General features: G+C 40.1%; 1 protein-coding gene across 3 annotated transcripts in view; it reads left to right on the top strand.

The window, feature by feature from the left end:
* The window catches only part of LOC140734430 (transmembrane gamma-carboxyglutamic acid protein 3), a 43390-nt gene continuing 35296 nt past the window's right edge, over positions 1–8094 (top strand). Inside the window, exon 1 of one of the 3 annotated variants that reach the window (XM_073058351.1) lies at positions 1–434. The gene's annotated coding sequence lies outside the window, so the exon portion shown is untranslated. Of the gene's footprint in view, positions 435–712; positions 743–1013; positions 1065–8094 lie in introns of those variants that run through there. The other 2 variants (XM_073058354.1, XM_073058352.1) reach the window with 2 other exon arrangements.

Here is an 8094-nt window from a genome sequence, read left to right as displayed (position 1 = left end):
TGGTAGGAAGGGTGGGGGCTGCACGCCGCAGAATTGGCAGGCTGGCTTTAATCCCGTTATAAGGCGCGGTCGCCGTCGACCGTCCCCAGAGGAACTTTTTTTAAAAACTTACGATTTGAGTCTGGAGGCGGACTCGGGGTTGATTTTTTGTGTTTTTTTTTAACGAAAAGGCGTCAGTGAGTCATTTCTAATGAAAAACTACAAGTTCCAGTACCCCTCACACAAGGCTGAGTGAGCAAACCAAACTTGATTAACGACTGGACTCAATCTATAATAGTGATTGGCGGATGGACCGGGACTGTTGTGTGTGTGGCTAAAATATCCGTCAATCAAGGAAGATAGGCGGGGTGCGGGTGCCAGCACTCTAAGTTGCACGGAGCTGTGGCTGTGGTGCGGGGTTTGCTCGGAACGCATTTAAAGACGTGACGTGTGAGGTACGTACTGTCTGTGTCTGGCCCTCTTTTGGTTTCATTAATTAAAGTCTAAAGGCTATTTTATTTATCTTTAAAGCTTGTAAACGATTCAGCTGAGGGTATTTCCAAGGTGTGTCCTTTAGATGGTGATTATTTTGCTGCAGCATCACTCACTTGGTACCTTCTTTCCGCCCTCACATTCCCGTTTCCATGGAAACCCCGTGTAATATTTAAGAGTGAAATGATTTATGCCTTCAGCAATCTAAATTTAATCAGCTGCTATTCCCTATACATAAATGTTGGAGTATTAAACCTTTTAATAAGAAACCGTAAGTAGAGCAAACGTTCATACTCTGTTGATCAGCCGTGAGTGTTCAGTTTTCATTTTTCCGGGATTGTCATTGCATTTTTTCAACTGCTTTTAGTGTAATTTCCCTTGCCTTAACATGTTTAACTGAGGATTTTATTCCCCTTTTCACATTTCTGCAGTGTAGTTACGGCAGGGCACTCCAGATTTGTGGGTGGTTCTCGAAGCTCTGATCGAATACGCTTTGGTATTATCTACAGTTACATTTTACGGTGTGAATTGAGCTTATTTTTATCTGTTTAAAAATGTAACATAAATTCCAGCGTGCATAACTCCAGTAAAAGGTATGGAATTAATAACAACGTAATTTTATTTTCGAGGTCATTGTGTTGCGATTGCCCCACTAGGTACCAAATCTTAAAGGCTTTCATTGAGTCTAGCTGCAGAGGTAGAGGTCGGATGTTAGGGGAAGAAAGCAAGGTGTGTCTGGGTTGGGGAGATATGGAGGCCGTGGGGTAGAGAGAGATTGTAAGGTAGAATTTGAGAGATTGGACATATGGAATCAGCAAGGAGTGCTGTGGCAGGAAGGCTGCATCCATCATCAAGGACTCCTGCCCCCACCCCCCCACCACTGTCCAGGCCATGCTCCCTTCTCGCTGCTGCCATCAAGAATAATATACAGGACCCTCATCGCCAGGTTCAGGAACAGTTATTGCCCCTCAACCATAAGGCACTTGAATCAGAGTGGATCACTTCATTCACCCAACGTTGAACTGATTCCACAACCTATGGATTCCCTGTCAAGGACTCTACAACTAATTTCTCAATATTTATTGCTTATTTATTATTATTATTATTATTATTATTATTATTATTATTATTATTATTATTATTGTTTTTGTATTTGCACAATCTGTTGTCTTTTGCACGCTGGCTATTTGCCTTTGTTGCATGCAGTTTTTCATTGCTGTGTTTCTTTGTACTTACTATGAATGCCTGTGAGAAATTAATTTCGGGGAAGTATATGGTGACATATATGTACTTTGATCACAAATTTTACCTTGAACTTTGTAGAGGAGCTTAAAGAACTAGAAAATGATTCTGTGTGGGAGGCATCAAAGTATTGAGGATCAGTGTGGAAACATTTTAAAATCTGTTGCAGTTTTGTGTGTATTTCAATTTGGCGGGGTTAGGATGATATTAGAGAAATTGAACACAGGATATTAACTGTATAGAAACAATAAGATTGGGCATTAAGTAGATAACTTGCGTTCAAAAGAGGAAAGCAGTTTGTCTTAGTGATGGACTTGGATGAGTTCTGAAGCTTGGCTCATGGTTGGAAAAGGCTTTAATAAACTTTTGATTTTTTTTTGTGTTCAGCTGGATGGATAGAGAAGAAAGATATTAGTCCCATAACCTTCATAACTTCAGTAAGCAGGATGACTTAAATGAGAACCTGATGAAAGAAAAGAATTTAAGATTGTACTGGCAATGTAGAAAAGTGAAAAAGGATCTAGTGCTTTCCCTGTGTATATGACAAATAAACTCTACTCGGGCTTCCAGCTGGGTACAGGTATCAATTTTAACCAATGTTTCGATGACAGACTCTGCCATTTTCACCAGGGATGATCTGTATATTACCGGACTACACATGCCTGGGCATCATCCCTGAAGATGGAGGAATTTGTCATCAAAACGTCAGTTAAAATCAATACCTGTACCCAGCTGGAAGCCCGAGAAAGGTTTAATTTAGAAAAGTCTCCAACTGATCTTGTGTGATTTTTGACAAAATTAGGATGTAATTAAGGAATAAGAATGGGCCAAGGATATAGTTAACAGCTATTGGTGATGTACAGAAGGGGAAACTGATAGAAGAAAAATGCTGAGTAGGATGGAAGTTGAAAGCATTATCACAGCTTGTAGTTATTGACCATATGGAAATTCTAGGCACTGGCATGGCTAAGCAGTACTAGTGTCACATGGAATATCTTTGACATTGCTGAAGGTGATCTTAGAAACCTGGAGATGCTGAAGTAGTGAGTGGTCTGAGACACACTTGTTGGATTTTTTTTGCTGATCCTTGACCACCTTTTGAGAATATGTAGAGATGTAGTGTAGAAGAACAAAGGAATTTAGACCAAATTAATTGTAGAGGGAAGAAGATCGAAGCAATTATTATGGATAAGGAAGGAAGAAATTTCTACAGGGCAAAAGAATAGATCAGTACTGTGAGAATCATGTCTAGGAGTATTCTTTGATATTAAGGAATTGGGCTAGCTTAATGGTATACTCAGAAAGTGATGAGAGCTGTATTCTATGATTTAATCTGCACCTTCATGCTGGCCTCGGCTTTCTATGCTTTATGATTTCCTCTCCCACCCGCCCTCCTGCATCTAGATTCCCAGTTTTAATTTCCATGATTATAAAATTCAAGCTACATTAAATATTTTATTTACAGAGGAAATGGATGTTTTCAACTCTTGATTTTCCCAGTGACTAAAATTACGTATGCCATTGAAGGATGTTATAGATTTTATTGCTGAGCTGACTTGTTATAATCAGGAACAACCTAACCAGTCTTCTCTCTTGTTATCCAGTGAATTATGTTAACATGATTTAGTGGCCAAAATATTATTGAATCTGGTCATAATGCTACTTTAACCAATCAGAATCAAATTACCAGCAGTTACTCCTTAACCTGGCTTGAACCTGCAGTGGGTGAGCCACATGTTAACTTATGAGGACTGACATTTCAGTGTGATTTTCAATATTCAGAAAATGAGAAAACTACAGGAAGAACAATTGTTTAGATTCTTTGGGCCAGCCTTTATGGTAAAAAGCAAGAATCGCATTGTTTTTCAGTGTCTTTTTGAAGTGTGTTCATTCTTTTGCTGTATACTTAGCATAAAGCTTTTTTTTCTTATTATATATTTTTCCTGCATTCTATAGTGGTTTTCTTGTTTTCATAATCAGCATTGTTTAGTGTTTCTTACTGATCTGCAGACCAGAGTCAGAAAGTGACCCGTGTTATGAAAAGTTGGCTTTGCCTTTGTTCAGTGGCATGTATTTATGATTAGAATTCTACTCCAATAGTAAGTCTAAAGGTCAGCTATTTGAAGAAGCAGATATTCTGGATGTACTTTTCAAATTTAAATAGACAGTATTTATTTATGGTGGAAAATAGTTTACTGTGATTAGTTCCCTATTTCTTCACTAAAGGGAAAATTGCTTAATGAGTGATGTTGATAGTTGGAGGATACTAGTGTAAGGTGAGGGAGAGGGGTACTTGAGTATATTTTTTTTCACACAGGTGATGGTTGGTATATGGAGCAAGCTGCCCAAGGAAGTGGTAGAAATGGGTACAATTACAATATTGAAAAGACTTTTCTAAAAGTACGTGGACAGGAAATGTTTAGAGGGATGTTGAGCTAACTCAGGTAGGTACTTTGGTTGGCATGGACTAGATAGGCTGAAGGGCCTGTTTCTTTTCTACATAACGCTATAATAGTTGGCAAAAGAAGCAGGGAAATCTGGCACTTTTCAATTCACCAGGTTGTCATGATCTACAGTACATTGCATGAAAGGGTGGTGGTGGCAAATAAGGGATTAATTTACAAAATGGAATTGTTGAAAAACAAAAATTTGGAGGAGTAAATAATAAACCTAAGAGATTCTGCAGATGCTGGAAATCCTGAGCAACACACACAGAACTATAGAGGAACTCCAAAGGTGAGGCAGCATCTACACTACCTCACTTTGTTAATATAATTTCTGTTTTTGCATGTTTTTTAATCTATTCAATATATGTAATTGATTTGCTTGTTTATTTATTTATTATTATTTTTCTCTCTGCTAGATTATGTATTGCATTGAACTGCTACTAAGTTAACAAATTTCATGTCACATGCCAGTGGTAATAAGCCTAATTCTGATTCTGAAAAGTTCAAAGTAAATTTATTATCGAAGTACATGCAAGACACCATATGCAGCTCTGAGATTCATTTTCTTGTGGGCATTCACAGTAAATACAAATGACACAATAAAGTCAGTGAAAAACTACATACAACAAGATAAACTAACAACCAATGTGCAAAAAACAACAAACCATACAAATACAAAAAGAAAAAATATATAATAATAAATAAAATAAGCAATGCACATCGAGAACGTGAGAAGAAGAGTCCTTGAATGTGAGTCCATAGGCTCTGGGATTAGTCCAGTGCTGGGGTGAATGAAGTTATCCCCCTCTGGTTCAAGAGCCTGATGGTTGAGGGGTAATAACAGTTCCTGAAGCTGGTGGCATGGGTCCTGAGGCTCCTGTACCTCCTTCCTGATGGCAGCAACAAGAAGAGAGCATAGCCTGGATGGTGGAGATCCTTGATGATGGATACTGCTTTCCTGTAGCACCACTCCATGTAGATGTGCTCACTGGTGAGGAGGACTTTATCCATGATGGACTGAGCTGTATCCACTACCTTTTTTTTTGTTGGATTTTCCATTCAAGGGCATTGGTGTTTTGATACTAACCTGTGATGTCACCAGTCAATATACTCTCCACCGCACATCTATAGAAGTTTGTCAAAGTTTTAGATGACATGCTGAATCTACGTAAACTTCTCAGAAAATCAGGGTGCTGCTGTGCTTTCTTTGTAATGGCACTTACATGCTGGACTTAGGACTGATCCTCTGAAATGATAACACTGATGAATGTAAAGTTGTTGACCCTCTGATGCCCCACTAGGAACTTGTTCATGGACCTCCAGTTTCAGTTACTTGGTCTTGCTGACGTTGAGTGAGATGTTGTTATGGTGGCACCATTCAGCCAGATTTTTAACCTCCATCCTATATCCTGATTCGTCATTACTTTTGATTCGTCTAACAGCAGTAGTGTTGTCAGTAGACTTGAATATAGCATTGGAACTGTGCTTGGCTTCACAATCGTAAACATAAAGCACGTAGAGCAAGAGGCTCGCACACAGCCAGGTAGTGTACCTGTGCTGATGGTGATTGTAGAGAAAATGTTGTTGCCAGTAGGAGCTGACTGGGGTTTACAAGTGTGGAAATTAAGGATGCAGTTGCACAAGGAGGTATTGAAGCTTGATCTTGGAGCTTATTAATTTGTTGTGAGGGGATGATATTATTGAATGCAGATAATAATATCTAATTATCTATAATATAATCAATGAAGTTTATCCTGATGTAAGTCATTATCCAGAATTTCCAGGGTTGAGAGCCAATGAAAGGGCATCAGCTGTCGACCTGTTGTGACGGTAGGCAAAGTGGCATCGATCCAAAGCACCTCTCAGGCTGGAGTTCATGTTTTTCATCACCAACCTCTTTAATCGCTTCGTCAGAGTGGATGATGGTCATTGAGAAAGGTTACCACGTTCTTCTCAGGCACAAGTATAACTGAAGCCTGCTTGAAGCAGGTGGGTACCTCAGACTGACAAAGCAGGAAATTAAAGATATCAGTGAAAACTCCAGCCAGTTGATCAGCACAGGTCTTTAAGACCATAAGACATAGTACTTGGCCAGGTACACTGTCTGGGCTGGATGCTTTCCTTGGGTTCACCCTCCTGAAGAATGCTCTCACGTCAGCCTCAGAGATTGAAATCACAAGGTCATCGGGGTCTGTGACAGTTTGTGAAGGTGCTTCCAAATTTTGATGGTCAAACCTAGCACAAAAGACATTGCACTCATCTGGGAGCGAAACTTTGACACCTATGTTGCTTGGTGTTATTTTTGTTAAGAGTTAATAGCATTCAAGCCCTCCCACAACTGTCGAGCATCCTTCATTGATTTAAGTTTAGTTTGGAATTACCCTTCACATTTGAGATTGATTTCTGGAGGTCGTACCTGGACCTCTTGTATTTTACTTGGTGGCCAGACCTGAACACCATTCATCTGTACTTCAGCAGACTGCAGATCTCCTGGATAGGGAAGACTCTGAATGATCTTGTGGGGACACTTGTCTATGATTGTTTTTATAAAATCTTTGACAACCATGGCCTGTGGTGTATTCATTCAGATCCTCTGAGACCTTGAACGTAGCCTCGAAGCAATCCTGTGGCCGCTTCTCTGCCTCACATGATCTCCTCTTTGTTGTCTTTACCTCTGGAGTGTTGCTCTTTAGCATCTGCCTGTATGCAGGAAGGAGGACAGCCAGATGATCACATTTCCCGAAATGAGGCCTAGGGTTCAAATGGTAGACATTCCTAATTGTAGTATTACACTGGTTGAGTATGTTGGGACACCTTGTGCTGCAGATGACATGATGATATTTGGGCAGAGATTTCTTCAAACAAGCCTGGTTGAAGGCCCTGGCAATGATTTGAAAGGTGTTGGGATAGGCTGATTCCTGTTTGCTGATTGTGGCACTCAATACTTTGAGTGCCTGCTTAACACTGGCCTTTAGCAGTATGTAAACTGCAGTCAGGATCATGGAGGCGAATTTGTATCTTGCTAAGTAGAATGGTCAGCCCTTAGTCATTAGATGTTCCAGTTCGGGGGAACTAGAGTGTGACAAGACAGCGACATCCGAGCACCATGAAGAGTACTTCATCCTTCCTCCCCCACCCAACTGATTTTTCCCCTCTCACTTGGTCTCACCTAACAGCTGCCCATTTGTACTCCTTCTTTCTCACCTGGCTTCTGCCCCCTTCCTTTCCAGTCCTAATGAAAGGTCTCAGCCCAAAACATTGGCTGTTTATTCTCCTCCAATAAATAGCAGGGGAATATTTGCCTATTCCCGCTTGACTTGCTGAGTTCCTCCAGTGTTTTGTATGTGTTGCTTGAGAAACTTGAAGGATTGGGCAATAAAATCAGATGAATGATGAATGGAACCAATTAAATGTTTCTTCAGAACCTAACAGAATCAAATTTATCTTGCACAGACAAGGAGGAGGCTATTTGGCCCATTGTATCCATGTTAGCTCCTAAGGAGCAAGCCCATTAAACCCATTCACCTTCTACATATGTCCTTCTAACCCTGCAAATCATACCCTGTTATACATGCCCATCAATTCACATTTAAAGCCATTCTTTTGCCATTAACCTATAATAAAAAGTCATTTACAGGAGGCAGTTAACCTTAGGATGCAGGGGGAAACTGAAATGCTTAGAGGGAACCAATGCAGTCATGGAGTGCAAGCTCTGGAGCGATTAAGTCTGTGTTCACGAAGCTATGAAGCAGCAGTAACTTCTGGGCCACTTCAAGGCCAAATGGCCTGTATTTGCATTCTATGACTGTCATTTTTTTGATTCTTTATCACATATGAATTATGTTAACGGTGGGTATTACTAATAAGGTAAATTAGCTGTGTTTGAGATAATTCCTTGAAAATGGCTGGTAGATGGCACATTGGTGTTTAGGTG

The sequence above is a fragment of the Hemitrygon akajei genome, chromosome 10 (assembly GCF_048418815.1).
Source record: "Hemitrygon akajei chromosome 10, sHemAka1.3, whole genome shotgun sequence".
NCBI lineage: Eukaryota > Metazoa > Chordata > Chondrichthyes > Myliobatiformes > Dasyatidae > Hemitrygon > Hemitrygon akajei.
Note: the sequence above shows the minus strand (reverse complement) of the source record. Positions and strands in the feature narration are given on the sequence as shown.